Source organism: Danio rerio, chromosome 4, assembly GCF_049306965.1.
Source record: "Danio rerio strain Tuebingen ecotype United States chromosome 4, GRCz12tu, whole genome shotgun sequence".
NCBI classification, from domain to species: domain Eukaryota; kingdom Metazoa; phylum Chordata; class Actinopteri; order Cypriniformes; family Danionidae; genus Danio; species Danio rerio.
The window spans coordinates 50,096,074-50,110,587 of record NC_133179.1 but is presented as its reverse complement, the minus strand read 5'-3'; the positions used below and the strand labels follow the sequence as shown (position 1 = coordinate 50,110,587).

The 14,514-nt window shown below is 51.2% G+C and overlaps 81 non-coding genes and 1 pseudogene across 81 annotated transcripts; all 82 read right to left on the bottom strand.

Moving 5' to 3' along the window:
• Window positions 1-40: 40 nt before the first annotated feature.
• Window positions 41-159, bottom strand: LOC137492063 (5S ribosomal RNA). The gene has a single exon (XR_011012035.1). It is a non-coding gene; the product is annotated as a 5S ribosomal RNA (ribosomal RNA).
• Window positions 160-217: 58 nt separating this feature from the next.
• Window positions 218-336, bottom strand: LOC137492062 (5S ribosomal RNA). Its single transcript, XR_011012034.1, has one exon. It is a non-coding gene; the product is annotated as a 5S ribosomal RNA (ribosomal RNA).
• Window positions 337-394: 58 nt separating this feature from the next.
• On the bottom strand, window positions 395-513 carry LOC137492750 (5S ribosomal RNA). The gene has a single exon (XR_011012723.2). It is a non-coding gene; the product is annotated as a 5S ribosomal RNA (ribosomal RNA).
• A 58-nt stretch (window positions 514-571) lies between these two features.
• On the bottom strand, window positions 572-690 carry LOC137492061 (5S ribosomal RNA). Its single transcript, XR_011012033.1, has one exon. It is a non-coding gene; the product is annotated as a 5S ribosomal RNA (ribosomal RNA).
• A 58-nt stretch (window positions 691-748) lies between these two features.
• LOC137492059 (5S ribosomal RNA) lies at window positions 749-867 on the bottom strand. Its single transcript, XR_011012031.1, has one exon. It is a non-coding gene; the product is annotated as a 5S ribosomal RNA (ribosomal RNA).
• Window positions 868-925: 58 nt separating this feature from the next.
• LOC137493607 (5S ribosomal RNA) lies at window positions 926-1,044 on the bottom strand. The gene has a single exon (XR_011013582.2). It is a non-coding gene; the product is annotated as a 5S ribosomal RNA (ribosomal RNA).
• Window positions 1,045-1,102: 58 nt separating this feature from the next.
• LOC137492058 (5S ribosomal RNA) lies at window positions 1,103-1,221 on the bottom strand. Its single transcript, XR_011012030.1, has one exon. It is a non-coding gene; the product is annotated as a 5S ribosomal RNA (ribosomal RNA).
• Window positions 1,222-1,279: 58 nt separating this feature from the next.
• LOC137492057 (5S ribosomal RNA) lies at window positions 1,280-1,398 on the bottom strand. The gene has a single exon (XR_011012029.1). It is a non-coding gene; the product is annotated as a 5S ribosomal RNA (ribosomal RNA).
• A 58-nt stretch (window positions 1,399-1,456) lies between these two features.
• Window positions 1,457-1,575, bottom strand: LOC137492056 (5S ribosomal RNA). Its single transcript, XR_011012028.2, has one exon. It is a non-coding gene; the product is annotated as a 5S ribosomal RNA (ribosomal RNA).
• A 58-nt stretch (window positions 1,576-1,633) lies between these two features.
• LOC137492055 (5S ribosomal RNA) lies at window positions 1,634-1,752 on the bottom strand. The gene has a single exon (XR_011012027.1). It is a non-coding gene; the product is annotated as a 5S ribosomal RNA (ribosomal RNA).
• A 58-nt stretch (window positions 1,753-1,810) lies between these two features.
• On the bottom strand, window positions 1,811-1,929 carry LOC137492054 (5S ribosomal RNA). Its single transcript, XR_011012026.1, has one exon. It is a non-coding gene; the product is annotated as a 5S ribosomal RNA (ribosomal RNA).
• Window positions 1,930-1,987: 58 nt separating this feature from the next.
• On the bottom strand, window positions 1,988-2,106 carry LOC137492053 (5S ribosomal RNA). The gene has a single exon (XR_011012025.1). It is a non-coding gene; the product is annotated as a 5S ribosomal RNA (ribosomal RNA).
• Window positions 2,107-2,164: 58 nt separating this feature from the next.
• On the bottom strand, window positions 2,165-2,283 carry LOC137492052 (5S ribosomal RNA). The gene has a single exon (XR_011012024.1). It is a non-coding gene; the product is annotated as a 5S ribosomal RNA (ribosomal RNA).
• Window positions 2,284-2,341: 58 nt separating this feature from the next.
• Window positions 2,342-2,460, bottom strand: LOC137492051 (5S ribosomal RNA). Its single transcript, XR_011012023.1, has one exon. It is a non-coding gene; the product is annotated as a 5S ribosomal RNA (ribosomal RNA).
• Window positions 2,461-2,518: 58 nt separating this feature from the next.
• Window positions 2,519-2,637, bottom strand: LOC137492050 (5S ribosomal RNA). Its single transcript, XR_011012022.1, has one exon. It is a non-coding gene; the product is annotated as a 5S ribosomal RNA (ribosomal RNA).
• Window positions 2,638-2,695: 58 nt separating this feature from the next.
• Window positions 2,696-2,814, bottom strand: LOC137492048 (5S ribosomal RNA). Its single transcript, XR_011012020.1, has one exon. It is a non-coding gene; the product is annotated as a 5S ribosomal RNA (ribosomal RNA).
• A 58-nt stretch (window positions 2,815-2,872) lies between these two features.
• LOC137492047 (5S ribosomal RNA) lies at window positions 2,873-2,991 on the bottom strand. The gene has a single exon (XR_011012019.2). It is a non-coding gene; the product is annotated as a 5S ribosomal RNA (ribosomal RNA).
• Window positions 2,992-3,049: 58 nt separating this feature from the next.
• Window positions 3,050-3,168, bottom strand: LOC137492046 (5S ribosomal RNA). The gene has a single exon (XR_011012018.1). It is a non-coding gene; the product is annotated as a 5S ribosomal RNA (ribosomal RNA).
• A 58-nt stretch (window positions 3,169-3,226) lies between these two features.
• On the bottom strand, window positions 3,227-3,345 carry LOC137492045 (5S ribosomal RNA). Its single transcript, XR_011012017.1, has one exon. It is a non-coding gene; the product is annotated as a 5S ribosomal RNA (ribosomal RNA).
• A 58-nt stretch (window positions 3,346-3,403) lies between these two features.
• Window positions 3,404-3,522, bottom strand: LOC137492044 (5S ribosomal RNA). Its single transcript, XR_011012016.1, has one exon. It is a non-coding gene; the product is annotated as a 5S ribosomal RNA (ribosomal RNA).
• Window positions 3,523-3,580: 58 nt separating this feature from the next.
• On the bottom strand, window positions 3,581-3,699 carry LOC137492043 (5S ribosomal RNA). The gene has a single exon (XR_011012015.1). It is a non-coding gene; the product is annotated as a 5S ribosomal RNA (ribosomal RNA).
• Window positions 3,700-3,757: 58 nt separating this feature from the next.
• LOC141382285 (5S ribosomal RNA) lies at window positions 3,758-3,876 on the bottom strand. Its single transcript, XR_012403213.1, has one exon. It is a non-coding gene; the product is annotated as a 5S ribosomal RNA (ribosomal RNA).
• Window positions 3,877-3,934: 58 nt separating this feature from the next.
• On the bottom strand, window positions 3,935-4,053 carry LOC137493965 (5S ribosomal RNA). The gene has a single exon (XR_011013940.2). It is a non-coding gene; the product is annotated as a 5S ribosomal RNA (ribosomal RNA).
• Window positions 4,054-4,111: 58 nt separating this feature from the next.
• On the bottom strand, window positions 4,112-4,230 carry LOC137492179 (5S ribosomal RNA). Its single transcript, XR_011012151.1, has one exon. It is a non-coding gene; the product is annotated as a 5S ribosomal RNA (ribosomal RNA).
• Window positions 4,231-4,288: 58 nt separating this feature from the next.
• On the bottom strand, window positions 4,289-4,407 carry LOC141382284 (5S ribosomal RNA). The gene has a single exon (XR_012403212.1). It is a non-coding gene; the product is annotated as a 5S ribosomal RNA (ribosomal RNA).
• A 58-nt stretch (window positions 4,408-4,465) lies between these two features.
• Window positions 4,466-4,584, bottom strand: LOC137494157 (5S ribosomal RNA). The gene has a single exon (XR_012403211.1). It is a non-coding gene; the product is annotated as a 5S ribosomal RNA (ribosomal RNA).
• A 58-nt stretch (window positions 4,585-4,642) lies between these two features.
• Window positions 4,643-4,761, bottom strand: LOC137492177 (5S ribosomal RNA). The gene has a single exon (XR_011012149.1). It is a non-coding gene; the product is annotated as a 5S ribosomal RNA (ribosomal RNA).
• Window positions 4,762-4,819: 58 nt separating this feature from the next.
• Window positions 4,820-4,938, bottom strand: LOC137492176 (5S ribosomal RNA). The gene has a single exon (XR_011012148.1). It is a non-coding gene; the product is annotated as a 5S ribosomal RNA (ribosomal RNA).
• Window positions 4,939-4,996: 58 nt separating this feature from the next.
• Window positions 4,997-5,115, bottom strand: LOC137492175 (5S ribosomal RNA). Its single transcript, XR_011012147.1, has one exon. It is a non-coding gene; the product is annotated as a 5S ribosomal RNA (ribosomal RNA).
• Window positions 5,116-5,173: 58 nt separating this feature from the next.
• Window positions 5,174-5,292, bottom strand: LOC137493854 (5S ribosomal RNA). The gene has a single exon (XR_011013829.2). It is a non-coding gene; the product is annotated as a 5S ribosomal RNA (ribosomal RNA).
• A 58-nt stretch (window positions 5,293-5,350) lies between these two features.
• On the bottom strand, window positions 5,351-5,469 carry LOC137493819 (5S ribosomal RNA). The gene has a single exon (XR_011013793.2). It is a non-coding gene; the product is annotated as a 5S ribosomal RNA (ribosomal RNA).
• Window positions 5,470-5,527: 58 nt separating this feature from the next.
• Window positions 5,528-5,646, bottom strand: LOC141382282 (5S ribosomal RNA). The gene has a single exon (XR_012403209.1). It is a non-coding gene; the product is annotated as a 5S ribosomal RNA (ribosomal RNA).
• A 58-nt stretch (window positions 5,647-5,704) lies between these two features.
• Window positions 5,705-5,823, bottom strand: LOC137492173 (5S ribosomal RNA). The gene has a single exon (XR_011012145.1). It is a non-coding gene; the product is annotated as a 5S ribosomal RNA (ribosomal RNA).
• A 58-nt stretch (window positions 5,824-5,881) lies between these two features.
• On the bottom strand, window positions 5,882-6,000 carry LOC137492172 (5S ribosomal RNA). The gene has a single exon (XR_011012144.1). It is a non-coding gene; the product is annotated as a 5S ribosomal RNA (ribosomal RNA).
• A 58-nt stretch (window positions 6,001-6,058) lies between these two features.
• On the bottom strand, window positions 6,059-6,177 carry LOC137492170 (5S ribosomal RNA). The gene has a single exon (XR_011012142.1). It is a non-coding gene; the product is annotated as a 5S ribosomal RNA (ribosomal RNA).
• Window positions 6,178-6,235: 58 nt separating this feature from the next.
• On the bottom strand, window positions 6,236-6,354 carry LOC137492169 (5S ribosomal RNA). The gene has a single exon (XR_011012141.1). It is a non-coding gene; the product is annotated as a 5S ribosomal RNA (ribosomal RNA).
• Window positions 6,355-6,412: 58 nt separating this feature from the next.
• LOC137492168 (5S ribosomal RNA) lies at window positions 6,413-6,531 on the bottom strand. Its single transcript, XR_011012140.1, has one exon. It is a non-coding gene; the product is annotated as a 5S ribosomal RNA (ribosomal RNA).
• A 58-nt stretch (window positions 6,532-6,589) lies between these two features.
• Window positions 6,590-6,708, bottom strand: LOC137492167 (5S ribosomal RNA). The gene has a single exon (XR_011012139.1). It is a non-coding gene; the product is annotated as a 5S ribosomal RNA (ribosomal RNA).
• Window positions 6,709-6,766: 58 nt separating this feature from the next.
• LOC137492166 (5S ribosomal RNA) lies at window positions 6,767-6,885 on the bottom strand. Its single transcript, XR_011012138.1, has one exon. It is a non-coding gene; the product is annotated as a 5S ribosomal RNA (ribosomal RNA).
• Window positions 6,886-6,943: 58 nt separating this feature from the next.
• On the bottom strand, window positions 6,944-7,062 carry LOC137492165 (5S ribosomal RNA). The gene has a single exon (XR_011012137.1). It is a non-coding gene; the product is annotated as a 5S ribosomal RNA (ribosomal RNA).
• Window positions 7,063-7,120: 58 nt separating this feature from the next.
• LOC137493769 (5S ribosomal RNA) lies at window positions 7,121-7,239 on the bottom strand. Its single transcript, XR_011013744.2, has one exon. It is a non-coding gene; the product is annotated as a 5S ribosomal RNA (ribosomal RNA).
• A 58-nt stretch (window positions 7,240-7,297) lies between these two features.
• On the bottom strand, window positions 7,298-7,416 carry LOC141382280 (5S ribosomal RNA). The gene has a single exon (XR_012403207.1). It is a non-coding gene; the product is annotated as a 5S ribosomal RNA (ribosomal RNA).
• Window positions 7,417-7,474: 58 nt separating this feature from the next.
• Window positions 7,475-7,593, bottom strand: LOC137492164 (5S ribosomal RNA). Its single transcript, XR_011012136.1, has one exon. It is a non-coding gene; the product is annotated as a 5S ribosomal RNA (ribosomal RNA).
• Window positions 7,594-7,651: 58 nt separating this feature from the next.
• Window positions 7,652-7,770, bottom strand: LOC137492163 (5S ribosomal RNA). Its single transcript, XR_011012135.1, has one exon. It is a non-coding gene; the product is annotated as a 5S ribosomal RNA (ribosomal RNA).
• A 58-nt stretch (window positions 7,771-7,828) lies between these two features.
• LOC137492162 (5S ribosomal RNA) lies at window positions 7,829-7,947 on the bottom strand. Its single transcript, XR_011012134.1, has one exon. It is a non-coding gene; the product is annotated as a 5S ribosomal RNA (ribosomal RNA).
• A 58-nt stretch (window positions 7,948-8,005) lies between these two features.
• Window positions 8,006-8,124, bottom strand: LOC137493541 (5S ribosomal RNA). Its single transcript, XR_011013514.2, has one exon. It is a non-coding gene; the product is annotated as a 5S ribosomal RNA (ribosomal RNA).
• A 58-nt stretch (window positions 8,125-8,182) lies between these two features.
• On the bottom strand, window positions 8,183-8,301 carry LOC137492161 (5S ribosomal RNA). The gene has a single exon (XR_011012133.1). It is a non-coding gene; the product is annotated as a 5S ribosomal RNA (ribosomal RNA).
• Window positions 8,302-8,359: 58 nt separating this feature from the next.
• On the bottom strand, window positions 8,360-8,478 carry LOC137492159 (5S ribosomal RNA). Its single transcript, XR_011012131.1, has one exon. It is a non-coding gene; the product is annotated as a 5S ribosomal RNA (ribosomal RNA).
• Window positions 8,479-8,536: 58 nt separating this feature from the next.
• On the bottom strand, window positions 8,537-8,655 carry LOC137492158 (5S ribosomal RNA). The gene has a single exon (XR_011012130.1). It is a non-coding gene; the product is annotated as a 5S ribosomal RNA (ribosomal RNA).
• A 58-nt stretch (window positions 8,656-8,713) lies between these two features.
• On the bottom strand, window positions 8,714-8,832 carry LOC137493889 (5S ribosomal RNA). The gene has a single exon (XR_011013864.2). It is a non-coding gene; the product is annotated as a 5S ribosomal RNA (ribosomal RNA).
• Window positions 8,833-8,890: 58 nt separating this feature from the next.
• On the bottom strand, window positions 8,891-9,009 carry LOC137493878 (5S ribosomal RNA). The gene has a single exon (XR_011013853.2). It is a non-coding gene; the product is annotated as a 5S ribosomal RNA (ribosomal RNA).
• A 58-nt stretch (window positions 9,010-9,067) lies between these two features.
• Window positions 9,068-9,186, bottom strand: LOC141383396 (5S ribosomal RNA). The gene has a single exon (XR_012404413.1). It is a non-coding gene; the product is annotated as a 5S ribosomal RNA (ribosomal RNA).
• A 58-nt stretch (window positions 9,187-9,244) lies between these two features.
• Window positions 9,245-9,363, bottom strand: LOC137492157 (5S ribosomal RNA). The gene has a single exon (XR_011012129.1). It is a non-coding gene; the product is annotated as a 5S ribosomal RNA (ribosomal RNA).
• A 58-nt stretch (window positions 9,364-9,421) lies between these two features.
• On the bottom strand, window positions 9,422-9,540 carry LOC137492156 (5S ribosomal RNA). Its single transcript, XR_011012128.1, has one exon. It is a non-coding gene; the product is annotated as a 5S ribosomal RNA (ribosomal RNA).
• A 58-nt stretch (window positions 9,541-9,598) lies between these two features.
• On the bottom strand, window positions 9,599-9,717 carry LOC137493615 (5S ribosomal RNA). The gene has a single exon (XR_011013590.2). It is a non-coding gene; the product is annotated as a 5S ribosomal RNA (ribosomal RNA).
• A 58-nt stretch (window positions 9,718-9,775) lies between these two features.
• LOC137493964 (5S ribosomal RNA) lies at window positions 9,776-9,894 on the bottom strand. Its single transcript, XR_011013939.2, has one exon. It is a non-coding gene; the product is annotated as a 5S ribosomal RNA (ribosomal RNA).
• Window positions 9,895-9,952: 58 nt separating this feature from the next.
• On the bottom strand, window positions 9,953-10,071 carry LOC137492155 (5S ribosomal RNA). The gene has a single exon (XR_011012127.1). It is a non-coding gene; the product is annotated as a 5S ribosomal RNA (ribosomal RNA).
• A 58-nt stretch (window positions 10,072-10,129) lies between these two features.
• On the bottom strand, window positions 10,130-10,248 carry LOC137492154 (5S ribosomal RNA). Its single transcript, XR_011012126.1, has one exon. It is a non-coding gene; the product is annotated as a 5S ribosomal RNA (ribosomal RNA).
• Window positions 10,249-10,306: 58 nt separating this feature from the next.
• LOC137492153 (5S ribosomal RNA) lies at window positions 10,307-10,425 on the bottom strand. Its single transcript, XR_011012125.1, has one exon. It is a non-coding gene; the product is annotated as a 5S ribosomal RNA (ribosomal RNA).
• A 58-nt stretch (window positions 10,426-10,483) lies between these two features.
• LOC137493888 (5S ribosomal RNA) lies at window positions 10,484-10,602 on the bottom strand. Its single transcript, XR_011013863.2, has one exon. It is a non-coding gene; the product is annotated as a 5S ribosomal RNA (ribosomal RNA).
• Window positions 10,603-10,660: 58 nt separating this feature from the next.
• On the bottom strand, window positions 10,661-10,779 carry LOC137492152 (5S ribosomal RNA). Its single transcript, XR_011012124.1, has one exon. It is a non-coding gene; the product is annotated as a 5S ribosomal RNA (ribosomal RNA).
• A 58-nt stretch (window positions 10,780-10,837) lies between these two features.
• Window positions 10,838-10,956, bottom strand: LOC137492151 (5S ribosomal RNA). Its single transcript, XR_011012123.1, has one exon. It is a non-coding gene; the product is annotated as a 5S ribosomal RNA (ribosomal RNA).
• Window positions 10,957-11,014: 58 nt separating this feature from the next.
• On the bottom strand, window positions 11,015-11,133 carry LOC137492150 (5S ribosomal RNA). The gene has a single exon (XR_011012122.1). It is a non-coding gene; the product is annotated as a 5S ribosomal RNA (ribosomal RNA).
• Window positions 11,134-11,191: 58 nt separating this feature from the next.
• LOC141383939 (5S ribosomal RNA) lies at window positions 11,192-11,310 on the bottom strand (annotated as a pseudogene).
• A 41-nt stretch (window positions 11,311-11,351) lies between these two features.
• On the bottom strand, window positions 11,352-11,470 carry LOC137493718 (5S ribosomal RNA). Its single transcript, XR_011013693.2, has one exon. It is a non-coding gene; the product is annotated as a 5S ribosomal RNA (ribosomal RNA).
• A 58-nt stretch (window positions 11,471-11,528) lies between these two features.
• LOC137492147 (5S ribosomal RNA) lies at window positions 11,529-11,647 on the bottom strand. The gene has a single exon (XR_011012119.1). It is a non-coding gene; the product is annotated as a 5S ribosomal RNA (ribosomal RNA).
• A 58-nt stretch (window positions 11,648-11,705) lies between these two features.
• Window positions 11,706-11,824, bottom strand: LOC137493670 (5S ribosomal RNA). The gene has a single exon (XR_011013645.2). It is a non-coding gene; the product is annotated as a 5S ribosomal RNA (ribosomal RNA).
• Window positions 11,825-11,882: 58 nt separating this feature from the next.
• On the bottom strand, window positions 11,883-12,001 carry LOC137492146 (5S ribosomal RNA). The gene has a single exon (XR_011012118.1). It is a non-coding gene; the product is annotated as a 5S ribosomal RNA (ribosomal RNA).
• A 58-nt stretch (window positions 12,002-12,059) lies between these two features.
• On the bottom strand, window positions 12,060-12,178 carry LOC141382277 (5S ribosomal RNA). Its single transcript, XR_012403204.1, has one exon. It is a non-coding gene; the product is annotated as a 5S ribosomal RNA (ribosomal RNA).
• Window positions 12,179-12,236: 58 nt separating this feature from the next.
• On the bottom strand, window positions 12,237-12,355 carry LOC141382276 (5S ribosomal RNA). The gene has a single exon (XR_012403203.1). It is a non-coding gene; the product is annotated as a 5S ribosomal RNA (ribosomal RNA).
• Window positions 12,356-12,413: 58 nt separating this feature from the next.
• Window positions 12,414-12,532, bottom strand: LOC141382275 (5S ribosomal RNA). The gene has a single exon (XR_012403202.1). It is a non-coding gene; the product is annotated as a 5S ribosomal RNA (ribosomal RNA).
• Window positions 12,533-12,590: 58 nt separating this feature from the next.
• LOC141382274 (5S ribosomal RNA) lies at window positions 12,591-12,709 on the bottom strand. The gene has a single exon (XR_012403201.1). It is a non-coding gene; the product is annotated as a 5S ribosomal RNA (ribosomal RNA).
• Window positions 12,710-12,767: 58 nt separating this feature from the next.
• LOC141382272 (5S ribosomal RNA) lies at window positions 12,768-12,886 on the bottom strand. Its single transcript, XR_012403199.1, has one exon. It is a non-coding gene; the product is annotated as a 5S ribosomal RNA (ribosomal RNA).
• A 58-nt stretch (window positions 12,887-12,944) lies between these two features.
• On the bottom strand, window positions 12,945-13,063 carry LOC141382271 (5S ribosomal RNA). The gene has a single exon (XR_012403198.1). It is a non-coding gene; the product is annotated as a 5S ribosomal RNA (ribosomal RNA).
• A 58-nt stretch (window positions 13,064-13,121) lies between these two features.
• On the bottom strand, window positions 13,122-13,240 carry LOC141382270 (5S ribosomal RNA). The gene has a single exon (XR_012403197.1). It is a non-coding gene; the product is annotated as a 5S ribosomal RNA (ribosomal RNA).
• Window positions 13,241-13,298: 58 nt separating this feature from the next.
• Window positions 13,299-13,417, bottom strand: LOC141382269 (5S ribosomal RNA). The gene has a single exon (XR_012403196.1). It is a non-coding gene; the product is annotated as a 5S ribosomal RNA (ribosomal RNA).
• A 58-nt stretch (window positions 13,418-13,475) lies between these two features.
• LOC141382268 (5S ribosomal RNA) lies at window positions 13,476-13,594 on the bottom strand. Its single transcript, XR_012403195.1, has one exon. It is a non-coding gene; the product is annotated as a 5S ribosomal RNA (ribosomal RNA).
• A 58-nt stretch (window positions 13,595-13,652) lies between these two features.
• Window positions 13,653-13,771, bottom strand: LOC141382267 (5S ribosomal RNA). Its single transcript, XR_012403194.1, has one exon. It is a non-coding gene; the product is annotated as a 5S ribosomal RNA (ribosomal RNA).
• A 58-nt stretch (window positions 13,772-13,829) lies between these two features.
• On the bottom strand, window positions 13,830-13,948 carry LOC141382266 (5S ribosomal RNA). The gene has a single exon (XR_012403193.1). It is a non-coding gene; the product is annotated as a 5S ribosomal RNA (ribosomal RNA).
• Window positions 13,949-14,006: 58 nt separating this feature from the next.
• Window positions 14,007-14,125, bottom strand: LOC141382265 (5S ribosomal RNA). The gene has a single exon (XR_012403192.1). It is a non-coding gene; the product is annotated as a 5S ribosomal RNA (ribosomal RNA).
• A 58-nt stretch (window positions 14,126-14,183) lies between these two features.
• Window positions 14,184-14,302, bottom strand: LOC141382264 (5S ribosomal RNA). The gene has a single exon (XR_012403191.1). It is a non-coding gene; the product is annotated as a 5S ribosomal RNA (ribosomal RNA).
• Window positions 14,303-14,360: 58 nt separating this feature from the next.
• LOC141382263 (5S ribosomal RNA) lies at window positions 14,361-14,479 on the bottom strand. The gene has a single exon (XR_012403190.1). It is a non-coding gene; the product is annotated as a 5S ribosomal RNA (ribosomal RNA).
• Window positions 14,480-14,514: the final 35 nt, after the last annotated feature.

Genomic DNA, 14,514 nt, shown 5'->3' with positions numbered 1-14,514 from the left:
TTGGCTATTTAAATCAGCTGCCAAATGAAGCACTTCAAAAAGCTTACAGCACCTGGTATTCCCAGGCGGTCTCCCATCCAAGTACTAACCAGGCCCGACCCTGCTTTACTTCCGAGTTCAGATGAGATCGGGCATTTCCAGGGTGGTATGGCCGTAAGCGAAAGAGGCTGTCAAGCGTTGGCTATTTAAATCAGCTGCCAAATGAAGCACTTCGAAAAGCTTACAGCACCTGGTATTCCCAGGCGGTCTCCCATCCAAGTACTAACCAGGCCCGACCCTGCTTTACTTCCGAGTTCAGATGAGATCGGGCATTTCCAGGGTGGTATGGCCGTAAGCGAAAGAGGCTGTCAAGCGTTGGCTATTTAAATCAGCTGCCAAATGAAGCACTTCAAAAAGCTTACAGCACCTGGTATTCCCAGGCGGTCTCCCATCCAAGTACTAACCAGGCCCGACCCTGCTTTACTTCCGAGTTCAGATGAGATCGGGCATTTCCAGGGTGGTATGGCCGTAAGCGAAAGAGGCTGTCAAGCGTTGGCTATTTAAATCAGCTGCCAAATGAAGCACTTCGAAAAGCTTACAGCACCTGGTATTCCCAGGCGGTCTCCCATCCAAGTACTAACCAGGCCCGACCCTGCTTTACTTCCGAGTTCAGATGAGATCGGGCATTTCCAGGGTGGTATGGCCGTAAGCGAAAGAGGCTGTCAAGCGTTGGCTATTTAAATCAGCTGCCAAATGAAGCACTTCAAAAAGCTTACAGCACCTGGTATTCCCAGGCGGTCTCCCATCCAAGTACTAACCAGGCCCGACCCTGCTTTACTTCCGAGTTCAGATGAGATCGGGCATTTCCAGGGTGGTATGGCCGTAAGCGAAAGAGGCTGTCAAGCGTTGGCTATTTAAATCAGCTGCCAAATGAAGCACTTCGAAAAGCTTACAGCACCTGGTATTCCCAGGCGGTCTCCCATCCAAGTACTAACCAGGCCCGACCCTGCTTTACTTCCGAGTTCAGATGAGATCGGGCATTTCCAGGGTGGTATGGCCGTAAGCGAAAGAGGCTGTCAAGCGTTGGCTATTTAAATCAGCTGCCAAATGAAGCACTTCAAAAAGCTTACAGCACCTGGTATTCCCAGGCGGTCTCCCATCCAAGTACTAACCAGGCCCGACCCTGCTTTACTTCCGAGTTCAGATGAGATCGGGCATTTCCAGGGTGGTATGGCCGTAAGCGAAAGAGGCTGTCAAGCGTTGGCTATTTAAATCAGCTGCCAAATGAAGCACTTCGAAAAGCTTACAGCACCTGGTATTCCCAGGCGGTCTCCCATCCAAGTACTAACCAGGCCCGACCCTGCTTTACTTCCGAGTTCAGATGAGATCGGGCATTTCCAGGGTGGTATGGCCGTAAGCGAAAGAGGCTGTCAAGCGTTGGCTATTTAAATCAGCTGCCAAATGAAGCACTTCAAAAAGCTTACAGCACCTGGTATTCCCAGGCGGTCTCCCATCCAAGTACTAACCAGGCCCGACCCTGCTTTACTTCCGAGTTCAGATGAGATCGGGCATTTCCAGGGTGGTATGGCCGTAAGSGAAAGAGGCTGTCAAGCGTTGGCTATTTAAATCAGCTGCCAAATGAAGCACTTCGAAAAGCTTACAGCACCTGGTATTCCCAGGCGGTCTCCCATCCAAGTACTAACCAGGCCCGACCCTGCTTTACTTCCGAGTTCAGATGAGATCGGGCATTTCCAGGGTGGTATGGCCGTAAGCGAAAGAGGCTGTCAAGCGTTGGCTATTTAAATCAGCTGCCAAATGAAGCACTTCGAAAAGCTTACAGCACCTGGTATTCCCAGGCGGTCTCCCATCCAAGTACTAACCAGGCCCGACCCTGCTTTACTTCCGAGTTCAGATGAGATCGGGCATTTCCAGGGTGGTATGGCCGTAAGCGAAAGAGGCTGTCAAGCGTTGGCTATTTAAATCAGCTGCCAAATGAAGCACTTCGAAAAGCTTACAGCACCTGGTATTCCCAGGCGGTCTCCCATCCAAGTACTAACCAGGCCCGACCCTGCTTTACTTCCGAGTTCAGATGAGATCGGGCATTTCCAGGGTGGTATGGCCGTAAGCGAAAGAGGCTGTCAAGCGTTGGCTATTTAAATCAGCTGCCAAATGAAGCACTTCAAAAAGCTTACAGCACCTGGTATTCCCAGGCGGTCTCCCATCCAAGTACTAACCAGGCCCGACCCTGCTTTACTTCCGAGTTCAGATGAGATCGGGCATTTCCAGGGTGGTATGGCCGTAAGCGAAAGAGGCTGTCAAGCGTTGGCTATTTAAATCAGCTGCCAAATGAAGCACTTCGAAAAGCTTACAGCACCTGGTATTCCCAGGCGGTCTCCCATCCAAGTACTAACCAGGCCCGACCCTGCTTTACTTCCGAGTTCAGATGAGATCGGGCATTTCCAGGGTGGTATGGCCGTAAGCGAAAGAGGCTGTCAAGCGTTGGCTATTTAAATCAGCTGCCAAATGAAGCACTTCAAAAAGCTTACAGCACCTGGTATTCCCAGGCGGTCTCCCATCCAAGTACTAACCAGGCCCGACCCTGCTTTACTTCCGAGTTCAGATGAGATCGGGCATTTCCAGGGTGGTATGGCCGTAAGCGAAAGAGGCTGTCAAGCGTTGGCTATTTAAATCAGCTGCCAAATGAAGCACTTCGAAAAGCTTACAGCACCTGGTATTCCCAGGCGGTCTCCCATCCAAGTACTAACCAGGCCCGACCCTGCTTTACTTCCGAGTTCAGATGAGATCGGGCATTTCCAGGGTGGTATGGCCGTAAGCGAAAGAGGCTGTCAAGCGTTGGCTATTTAAATCAGCTGCCAAATGAAGCACTTCAAAAAGCTTACAGCACCTGGTATTCCCAGGCGGTCTCCCATCCAAGTACTAACCAGGCCCGACCCTGCTTTACTTCCGAGTTCAGATGAGATCGGGCATTTCCAGGGTGGTATGGCYGTAAGCGAAAGAGGCTGTCAAGCGTTGGCTATTTAAATCAGCTGCCAAATGAAGCACTTCGAAAAGCTTACAGCACCTGGTATTCCCAGGCGGTCTCCCATCCAAGTACTAACCAGGCCCGACCCTGCTTTACTTCCGAGTTCAGATGAGATCGGGCATTTCCAGGGTGGTATGGCCGTAAGCGAAAGAGGCTGTCAAGCGTTGGCTATTTAAATCAGCTGCCAAATGAAGCACTTCAAAAAGCTTACAGCACCTGGTATTCCCAGGCGGTCTCCCATCCAAGTACTAACCAGGCCCGACCCTGCTTTACTTCCGAGTTCAGATGAGATCGGGCATTTCCAGGGTGGTATGGCCGTAAGCGAAAGAGGCTGTCAAGCGTTGGCTATTTAAATCAGCTGCCAAATGAAGCACTTCGAAAAGCTTACAGCACCTGGTATTCCCAGGCGGTCTCCCATCCAAGTACTAACCAGGCCCGACCCTGCTTTACTTCCGAGTTCAGATGAGATCGGGCATTTCCAGGGTGGTATGGCCGTAAGCGAAAGAGGCTGTCAAGCGTTGGCTATTTAAATCAGCTGCCAAATGAAGCACTTCAAAAAGCTTACAGCACCTGGTATTCCCAGGCGGTCTCCCATCCAAGTACTAACCAGGCCCGACCCTGCTTTACTTCCGAGTTCAGATGAGATCGGGCATTTCCAGGGTGGTATGGCCGTAAGCGAAAGAGGCTGTCAAGCGTTGGCTATTTAAATCAGCTGCCAAATGAAGCACTTCGAAAAGCTTACAGCACCTGGTATTCCCAGGCGGTCTCCCATCCAAGTACTAACCAGGCCCGACCCTGCTTTACTTCCGAGTTCAGATGAGATCGGGCATTTCCAGGGTGGTATGGCCGTAAGCGAAAGAGGCTGTCAAGCGTTGGCTATTTAAATCAGCTGCCAAATGAAGCACTTCAAAAAGCTTACAGCACCTGGTATTCCCAGGCGGTCTCCCATCCAAGTACTAACCAGGCCCGACCCTGCTTTACTTCCGAGTTCAGATGAGATCGGGCATTTCCAGGGTGGTATGGCCGTAAGCGAAAGAGGCTGTCAAGCGTTGGCTATTTAAATCAGCTGCCAAATGAAGCACTTCGAAAAGCTTACAGCACCTGGTATTCCCAGGCGGTCTCCCATCCAAGTACTAACCAGGCCCGACCCTGCTTTACTTCCGAGTTCAGATGAGATCGGGCATTTCCAGGGTGGTATGGCCGTAAGCGAAAGAGGCTGTCAAGCGTTGGCTATTTAAATCAGCTGCCAAATGAAGCACTTCGAAAAGCTTACAGCACCTGGTATTCCCAGGCGGTCTCCCATCCAAGTACTAACCAGGCCCGACCCTGCTTTACTTCCGAGTTCAGATGAGATCGGGCATTTCCAGGGTGGTATGGCCGTAAGCGAAAGAGGCTGTCAAGCGTTGGCTATTTAAATCAGCTGCCAAATGAAGCACTTCRAAAAGCTTACAGCACCTGGTATTCCCAGGCGGTCTCCCATCCAAGTACTAACCAGGCCCGACCCTGCTTTACTTCCGAGTTCAGATGAGATCGGGCATTTCCAGGGTGGTATGGCCGTAAGCGAAAGAGGCTGTCAAGCGTTGGCTATTTAAATCAGCTGCCAAATGAAGCACTTCGAAAAGCTTACAGCACCTGGTATTCCCAGGCGGTCTCCCATCCAAGTACTAACCAGGCCCGACCCTGCTTTACTTCCGAGTTCAGATGAGATCGGGCATTTCCAGGGTGGTATGGCCGTAAGCGAAAGAGGCTGTCAAGCGTTGGCTATTTAAATCAGCTGCCAAATGAAGCACTTCRAAAAGCTTACAGCACCTGGTATTCCCAGGCGGTCTCCCATCCAAGTACTAACCAGGCCCGACCCTGCTTTACTTCCGAGTTCAGATGAGATCGGGCATTTCCAGGGTGGTATGGCCGTAAGCGAAAGAGGCTGTCAAGCGTTGGCTATTTAAATCAGCTGCCAAATGAAGCACTTCGAAAAGCTTACAGCACCTGGTATTCCCAGGCGGTCTCCCATCCAAGTACTAACCAGGCCCGACCCTGCTTTACTTCCGAGTTCAGATGAGATCGGGCATTTCCAGGGTGGTATGGCCGTAAGCGAAAGAGGCTGTCAAGCGTTGGCTATTTAAATCAGCTGCCAAATGAAGCACTTCRAAAAGCTTACAGCACCTGGTATTCCCAGGCGGTCTCCCATCCAAGTACTAACCAGGCCCGACCCTGCTTTACTTCCGAGTTCAGATGAGATCRGGCATTTCCAGGGTGGTATGGCCGTAAGCGAAAGAGGCTGTCAAGCGTTGGCTATTTAAATCAGCTGCCAAATGAAGCACTTCGAAAAGCTTACAGCACCTGGTATTCCCAGGCGGTCTCCCATCCAAGTACTAACCAGGCCCGACCCTGCTTTACTTCCGAGTTCAGATGAGATCGGGCATTTCCAGGGTGGTATGGCCGTAAGCGAAAGAGGCTGTCAAGCGTTGGCTATTTAAATCAGCTGCCAAATGAAGCACTTCAAAAAGCTTACAGCACCTGGTATTCCCAGGCGGTCTCCCATCCAAGTACTAACCAGGCCCGACCCTGCTTTACTTCCGAGTTCAGATGAGATCGGGCATTTCCAGGGTGGTATGGCCGTAAGCGAAAGAGGCTGTCAAGCGTTGGCTATTTAAATCAGCTGCCAAATGAAGCACTTCGAAAAGCTTACAGCACCTGGTATTCCCAGGCGGTCTCCCATCCAAGTACTAACCAGGCCCGACCCTGCTTTACTTCCGAGTTCAGATGAGATCGGGCATTTCCAGGGTGGTATGGCCGTAAGCGAAAGAGGCTGTCAAGCGTTGGCTATTTAAATCAGCTGCCAAATGAAGCACTTCAAAAAGCTTACAGCACCTGGTATTCCCAGGCGGTCTCCCATCCAAGTACTAACCAGGCCCGACCCTGCTTTACTTCCGAGTTCAGATGAGATCGGGCATTTCCAGGGTGGTATGGCCGTAAGCGAAAGAGGCTGTCAAGCGTTGGCTATTTAAATCAGCTGCCAAATGAAGCACTTCGAAAAGCTTACAGCACCTGGTATTCCCAGGCGGTCTCCCATCCAAGTACTAACCAGGCCCGACCCTGCTTTACTTCCGAGTTCAGATGAGATCGGGCATTTCCAGGGTGGTATGGCCGTAAGCGAAAGAGGCTGTCAAGCGTTGGCTATTTAAATCAGCTGCCAAATGAAGCACTTCAAAAAGCTTACAGCACCTGGTATTCCCAGGCGGTCTCCCATCCAAGTACTAACCAGGCCCGACCCTGCTTTACTTCCGAGTTCAGATGAGATCGGGCATTTCCAGGGTGGTATGGCCGTAAGCGAAAGAGGCTGTCAAGCGTTGGCTATTTAAATCAGCTGCCAAATGAAGCACTTCGAAAAGCTTACAGCACCTGGTATTCCCAGGCGGTCTCCCATCCAAGTACTAACCAGGCCCGACCCTGCTTTACTTCCGAGTTCAGATGAGATCGGGCATTTCCAGGGTGGTATGGCCGTAAGCGAAAGAGGCTGTCAAGCGTTGGCTATTTAAATCAGCTGCCAAATGAAGCACTTCAAAAAGCTTACAGCACCTGGTATTCCCAGGCGGTCTCCCATCCAAGTACTAACCAGGCCCGACCCTGCTTTACTTCCGAGTTCAGATGAGATCGGGCATTTCCAGGGTGGTATGGCCGTAAGCGAAAGAGGCTGTCAAGCGTTGGCTATTTAAATCAGCTGCCAAATGAAGCACTTCGAAAAGCTTACAGCACCTGGTATTCCCAGGCGGTCTCCCATCCAAGTACTAACCAGGCCCGACCCTGCTTTACTTCCGAGTTCAGATGAGATCGGGCATTTCCAGGGTGGTATGGCCGTAAGCGAAAGAGGCTGTCAAGCGTTGGCTATTTAAATCAGCTGCCAAATGAAGCACTTCAAAAAGCTTACAGCACCTGGTATTCCCAGGCGGTCTCCCATCCAAGTACTAACCAGGCCCGACCCTGCTTTACTTCCGAGTTCAGATGAGATCGGGCATTTCCAGGGTGGTATGGCCGTAAGCGAAAGAGGCTGTCAAGCGTTGGCTATTTAAATCAGCTGCCAAATGAAGCACTTCGAAAAGCTTACAGCACCTGGTATTCCCAGGCGGTCTCCCATCCAAGTACTAACCAGGCCCGACCCTGCTTTACTTCCGAGTTCAGATGAGATCGGGCATTTCCAGGGTGGTATGGCCGTAAGCGAAAGAGGCTGTCAAGCGTTGGCTATTTAAATCAGCTGCCAAATGAAGCACTTCRAAAAGCTTACAGCACCTGGTATTCCCAGGCGGTCTCCCATCCAAGTACTAACCAGGCCCGACCCTGCTTTACTTCCGAGTTCAGATGAGATCGGGCATTTCCAGGGTGGTATGGCCGTAAGCGAAAGAGGCTGTCAAGCGTTGGCTATTTAAATCAGCTGCCAAATGAAGCACTTCGAAAAGCTTACAGCACCTGGTATTCCCAGGCGGTCTCCCATCCAAGTACTAACCAGGCCCGACCCTGCTTTACTTCCGAGTTCAGATGAGATCGGGCATTTCCAGGGTGGTATGGCCGTAAGCGAAAGAGGCTGTCAAGCGTTGGCTATTTAAATCAGCTGCCAAATGAAGCACTTCRAAAAGCTTACAGCACCTGGTATTCCCAGGCGGTCTCCCATCCAAGTACTAACCAGGCCCGACCCTGCTTTACTTCCGAGTTCAGATGAGATCGGGCATTTCCAGGGTGGTATGGCCGTAAGCGAAAGAGGCTGTCAAGCGTTGGCTATTTAAATCAGCTGCCAAATGAAGCACTTCGAAAAGCTTACAGCACCTGGTATTCCCAGGCGGTCTCCCATCCAAGTACTAACCAGGCCCGACCCTGCTTTACTTCCGAGTTCAGATGAGATCGGGCATTTCCAGGGTGGTATGGCCGTAAGCGAAAGAGGCTGTCAAGCGTTGGCTATTTAAATCAGCTGCCAAATGAAGCACTTCRAAAAGCTTACAGCACCTGGTATTCCCAGGCGGTCTCCCATCCAAGTACTAACCAGGCCCGACCCTGCTTTACTTCCGAGTTCAGATGAGATCGGGCATTTCCAGGGTGGTATGGCCGTAAGCGAAAGAGGCTGTCAAGCGTTGGCTATTTAAATCAGCTGCCAAATGAAGCACTTCGAAAAGCTTACAGCACCTGGTATTCCCAGGCGGTCTCCCATCCAAGTACTAACCAGGCCCGACCCTGCTTTACTTCCGAGTTCAGATGAGATCGGGCATTTCCAGGGTGGTATGGCCGTAAGCGAAAGAGGCTGTCAAGCGTTGGCTATTTAAATCAGCTGCCAAATGAAGCACTTCGAAAAGCTTACAGCACCTGGTATTCCCAGGCGGTCTCCCATCCAAGTACTAACCAGGCCCGACCCTGCTTTACTTCCGAGTTCAGATGAGATCGGGCATTTCCAGGGTGGTATGGCCGTAAGCGAAAGAGGCTGTCAAGCGTTGGCTATTTAAATCAGCTGCCAAATGAAGCACTTCGAAAAGCTTACAGCACCTGGTATTCCCAGGCGGTCTCCCATCCAAGTACTAACCAGGCCCGACCCTGCTTTACTTCCGAGTTCAGATGAGATCGGGCATTTCCAGGGTGGTATGGCCGTAAGCGAAAGAGGCTGTCAAGCGTTGGCTATTTAAATCAGCTGCCAAATGAAGCACTTCGAAAAGCTTACAGCACCTGGTATTCCCAGGCGGTCTCCCATCCAAGTACTAACCAGGCCCGACCCTGCTTTACTTCCGAGTTCAGATGAGATCGGGCATTTCCAGGGTGGTATGGCCGTAAGCGAAAGAGGCTGTCAAGCGTTGGCTATTTAAATCAGCTGCCAAATGAAGCACTTCRAAAAGCTTACAGCACCTGGTATTCCCAGGCGGTCTCCCATCCAAGTACTAACCAGGCCCGACCCTGCTTTACTTCCGAGTTCAGATGAGATCGGGCATTTCCAGGGTGGTATGGCCGTAAGCGAAAGAGGCTGTCAAGCGTTGGCTATTTAAATCAGCTGCCAAATGAAGCACTTCGAAAAGCTTACAGCACCTGGTATTCCCAGGCGGTCTCCCATCCAAGTACTAACCAGGCCCGACCCTGCTTTACTTCYGAGTTCAGATGAGATCGGGCATTTCCAGGGTGGTATGGCCGTAAGCGAAAGAGGCTGTCAAGCGTTGGCTATTTAAATCAGCTGCCAAATGAAGCACTTCRAAAAGCTTACAGCACCTGGTATTCCCAGGCGGTCTCCCATCCAAGTACTAACCAGGCCCGACCCTGCTTTACTTCCGAGTTCAGATGAGATCGGGCATTTCCAGGGTGGTATGGCCGTAAGCGAAAGAGGCTGTCAAGCGTTGGCTATTTAAATCAGCTGCCAAATGAAGCACTTCGAAAAGCTTACAGCACCTGGTATTCCCAGGCGGTCTCCCATCCAAGTACTAACCAGGCCCGACCCTGCTTTACTTCCGAGTTCAGATGAGATCGGGCATTTCCAGGGTGGTATGGCCGTAAGCGAAAGAGGCTGTCAAGCGTTGGCTATTTAAATCAGCTGCCAAATGAAGCACTTCGAAAAGCTTACAGCACCTGGTATTCCCAGGCGGTCTCCCATCCAAGTACTAACCAGGCCCGACCCTGCTTTACTTCCGAGTTCAGATGAGATCGGGCATTTCCAGGGTGGTATGGCCGTAAGCGAAAGAGGCTGTCAAGCGTTGGCTATTTAAATCAGCTGCCAAATGAAGCACTTCGAAAAGCTTACAGCACCTGGTATTCCCAGGCGGTCTCCCATCCAAGTACTAACCAGGCCCGACCCTGCTTTACTTCCGAGTTCAGATGAGATCGGGCATTTCCAGGGTGGTATGGCCGTAAGCGAAAGAGGCTGTCAAGCGTTGGCTATTTAAATCAGCTGCCAAATGAAGCACTTCGAAAAGCTTACAGCACCTGGTATTCCCAGGCGGTCTCCCATCCAAGTACTAACCAGGCCCGACCCTGCTTTACTTCCGAGTTCAGATGAGATCGGGCATTTCCAGGGTGGTATGGCCGTAAGCGAAAGAGGCTGTCAAGCGTTGGCTATTTAAATCAGCTGCCAAATGAAGCACTTCGAAAAGCTTACAGCACCTGGTATTCCCAGGCGGTCTCCCATCCAAGTACTAACCAGGCCCGACCCTGCTTTACTTCCGAGTTCAGATGAGATCGGGCATTTCCAGGGTGGTATGGCCGTAAGCGAAAGAGGCTGTCAAGCGTTGGCTATTTAAATCAGCTGCCAAATGAAGCACTTCGAAAAGCTTACAGCACCTGGTATTCCCAGGCGGTCTCCCATCCAAGTACTAACCAGGCCCGACCCTGCTTTACTTCCGAGTTCAGATGAGATCGGGCATTTCCAGGGTGGTATGGCCGTAAGCGAAAGAGGCTGTCAAGCGTTGGCTATTTAAATCAGCTGCCAAATGAAGCACTTCGAAAAGCTTACAGCACCTGGTATTCCCAGGCGGTCTCCCATCCAAGTACTAACCAGGCCCGACCCTGCTTTACTTCCGAGTTCAGATGAGATCGGGCATTTCCAGGGTGGTATGGCCGTAAGCGAAAGAGGCTGTCAAGCGTTGGCTATTTAAATCAGCTGCCAAATGAAGCACTTCRAAAAGCTTACAGCACCTGGTATTCCCAGGCGGTCTCCCATCCAAGTACTAACCAGGCCCGACCCTGCTTTACTTCCGAGTTCAGATGAGATCGGGCATTTCCAGGGTGGTATGGCCGTAAGCGAAAGAGGCTGTCAAGCGTTGGCTATTTAAATCAGCTGCCAAATGAAGCACTTCGAAAAGCTTACAGCACCTGGTATTCCCAGGCGGTCTCCCATCCAAGTACTAACCAGGCCCGACCCTGCTTTACTTCCGAGTTCAGATGAGATCGGGCATTTCCAGGGTGGTATGGCCGTAAGCGAAAGAGGCTGTCAAGCGTTGGCTATTTAAATCAGCTGCCAAATGAAGCACTTCRAAAAGCTTACAGCACCTGGTATTCCCAGGCGGTCTCCCATCCAAGTACTAACCAGGCCCGACCCTGCTTTACTTCCGAGTTCAGATGAGATCGGGCATTTCCAGGGTGGTATGGCCGTAAGCGAAAGAGGCTGTCAAGCGTTGGCTATTTAAATCAGCTGCCAAATGAAGCACTTCGAAAAGCTTACAGCACCTGGTATTCCCAGGCGGTCTCCCATCCAAGTACTAACCAGGCCCGACCCTGCTTTACTTCCGAGTTCAGATGAGATCGGGCATTTCCAGGGTGAGAGGCTGTCAAGCGTTGGCTATTTAAATCAGCTGCCAAATGAAGCACTTCAAAAAGCTTACAGCACCTGGTATTCCCAGGCGGTCTCCCATCCAAGTACTAACCAGGCCCGACCCTGCTTTACTTCCGAGTTCAGATGAGATCGGGCATTTCCAGGGTGGTATGGCCGTAAGCGAAAGAGGCTGTCAAGCGTTGGCTATTTAAATCAGCTGCCAAATGAAGCACTTCRAAAAGCTTACAGCACCTGGTATTCCCAGGCGGTCTCCCATCCAAGTACTAACCAGGCCCGACCCTGCTTTACTTCCGAGTTCAGATGAGATCGGGCATTTCCAGGGTGGTATGGCCGTAAGCGAAAGAGGCTGTCAAGCGTTGGCTATTTAAATCAGCTGCCAAATGAAGCACTTCGAAAAGCTTACAGCACCTGGTATTCCCAGGCGGTCTCCCATCCAAGTACTAACCAGGCCCGACCCTGCTTTACTTCCGAGTTCAGATGAGATCGGGCATTTCCAGGGTGGTATGGCCGTAAGCGAAAGAGGCTGTCAAGCGTTGGCTATTTAAATCAGCTGCCAAATGAAGCACTTCRAAAAGCTTACAGCACCTGGTATTCCCAGGCGGTCTCCCATCCAAGTACTAACCAGGCCCGACCCTGCTTTACTTCCGAGTTCAGATGAGATCGGGCATTTCCAGGGTGGTATGGCCGTAAGCGAAAGAGGCTGTCAAGCGTTGGCTATTTAAATCAGCTGCCAAATGAAGCACTTCGAAAAGCTTACAGCACCTGGTATTCCCAGGCGGTCTCCCATCCAAGTACTAACCAGGCCCGACCCTGCTTTACTTCCGAGTTCAGATGAGATCGGGCATTTCCAGGGTGGTATGGCCGTAAGCGAAAGAGGCTGTCAAGCGTTGGCTATTTAAATCAGCTGCCAAATGAAGCACTTCRAAAAGCTTACAGCACCTGGTATTCCCAGGCGGTCTCCCATCCAAGTACTAACCAGGCCCGACCCTGCTTTACTTCCGAGTTCAGATGAGATCGGGCATTTCCAGGGTGGTATGGCCGTAAGCGAAAGAGGCTGTCAAGCGTTGGCTATTTAAATCAGCTGCCAAATGAAGCACTTCGAAAAGCTTACAGCACCTGGTATTCCCAGGCGGTCTCCCATCCAAGTACTAACCAGGCCCGACCCTGCTTTACTTCCGAGTTCAGATGAGATCGGGCATTTCCAGGGTGGTATGGCCGTAAGCGAAAGAGGCTGTCAAGCGTTGGCTATTTAAATCAGCTGCCAAATGAAGCACTTCGAAAAGCTTACAGCACCTGGTATTCCCAGGCGGTCTCCCATCCAAGTACTAACCAGGCCCGACCCTGCTTTACTTCCGAGTTCAGATGAGATCGGGCATTTCCAGGGTGGTATGGCCGTAAGCGAAAGAGGCTGTCAAGCGTTGGCTATTTAAATCAGCTGCCAAATGAAGCACTTCRAAAAGCTTACAGCACCTGGTATTCCCAGGCGGTCTCCCATCCAAGTACTAACCAGGCCCGACCCTGCTTTACTTCCGAGTTCAGATGAGATCGGGCATTTCCAGGGTGGTATGGCCGTAAGCGAAAGAGGCTGTCAAGCGTTGGCTATTTAAATCAGCTGCCAAATGAAGCACTTCGAAAAGCTTACAGCACCTGGTATTCCCAGGCGGTCTCCCATCCAAGTACTAACCAGGCCCGACCCTGCTTTACTTCCGAGTTCAGATGAGATCGGGCATTTCCAGGGTGGTATGGCCGTAAGCGAAAGAGGCTGTCAAGCGTTGGCTATTTAAATCAGCTGCCAAATGAAGCACTTCRAAAAGCTTACAGCACCTGGTATTCCCAGGCGGTCTCCCATCCAAGTACTAACCAGGCCCGACCCTGCTTTACTTCCGAGTTCAGATGAGATCGGGCATTTCCAGGGTGGTATGGCCGTAAGCGAAAGAGGCTGTCAAGCGTTGGCTATTTAAATCAGCTGCCAAATGAAGCACTTCGAAAAGCTTACAGCACCTGGTATTCCCAGGCGGTCTCCCATCCAAGTACTAACCAGGCCCGACCCTGCTTTACTTCCGAGTTCAGATGAGATCGGGCATTTCCAGGGTGGTATGGCCGTAAGCGAAAGAGGCTGTCAAGCGTTGGCTATTTAAATCAGCTGCCAAATGAAGCACTTCGAAAAGCTTACAGCACCTGGTATTCCCAGGCGGTCTCCCATCCAAGTACTAACCAGGCCCGACCCTGCTTTACTTCCGAGTTCAGATGAGATCGGGCATTTCCAGGGTGGTATGGCCGTAAGCGAAAGAGGCTGTCAAGCGTTGGCTATTTAAATCAGCTGCCAAATGAAGCACTTCGAAAAGCTTACAGCACCTGGTATTCCCAGGCGGTCTCCCATCCAAGTACTAACCAGGCCCGACCCTGCTTTACTTCCGAGTTCAGATGAGATCGGGCATTTCCAGGGTGGTATGGCCGTAAGCGAAAGAGGCTGTCAAGCGTTGGCTATTTAAATCAGCTGCCAAATGAAGCACTTCGAAAAGCTTACAGCACCTGGTATTCCCAGGCGGTCTCCCATCCAAGTACTAACCAGGCCCGACCCTGCTTTACTTCCGAGTTCAGATGAGATCGGGCATTTCCAGGGTGGTATGGCCGTAAGCGAAAGAGGCTGTCAAGCGTTGGCTATTTAAATCAGCTGCCAAATGAAGCACTTCGAAAAGCTTACAGCACCTGGTATTCCCAGGCGGTCTCCCATCCAAGTACTAACCAGGCCCGACCCTGCTTTACTTCCGAGTTCAGATGAGATCGGGCATTTCCAGGGTGGTATGGCCGTAAGCGAAAGAGGCTGTCAAGCGTTGGCTATTTAAATCAGCTGCCAAATGAAGCACTTCGAAAAGCTTACAGCACCTGGTATTCCCAGGCGGTCTCCCATCCAAGTACTAACCAGGCCCGACCCTGCTTTACTTCCGAGTTCAGATGAGATCGGGCATTTCCAGGGTGGTATGGCCGTAAGCGAAAGAGGCTGTCAAGCGTTGGCTATTTAAATCAGCTGCCAAATGAAGCACTTCGAAAAGCTTACAGCACCTGGTATTCCCAGGCGGTCTCCCATCCAAGTACTAACCAGGCCCGACCCTGCTTTACTTCCGAGTTCAGATGAGATCGGGCATTTCCAGGGTGGTATGGCCGTAAGCGAAAGAGGCTGTCAAGCGTTGGCTATTTAAATCAG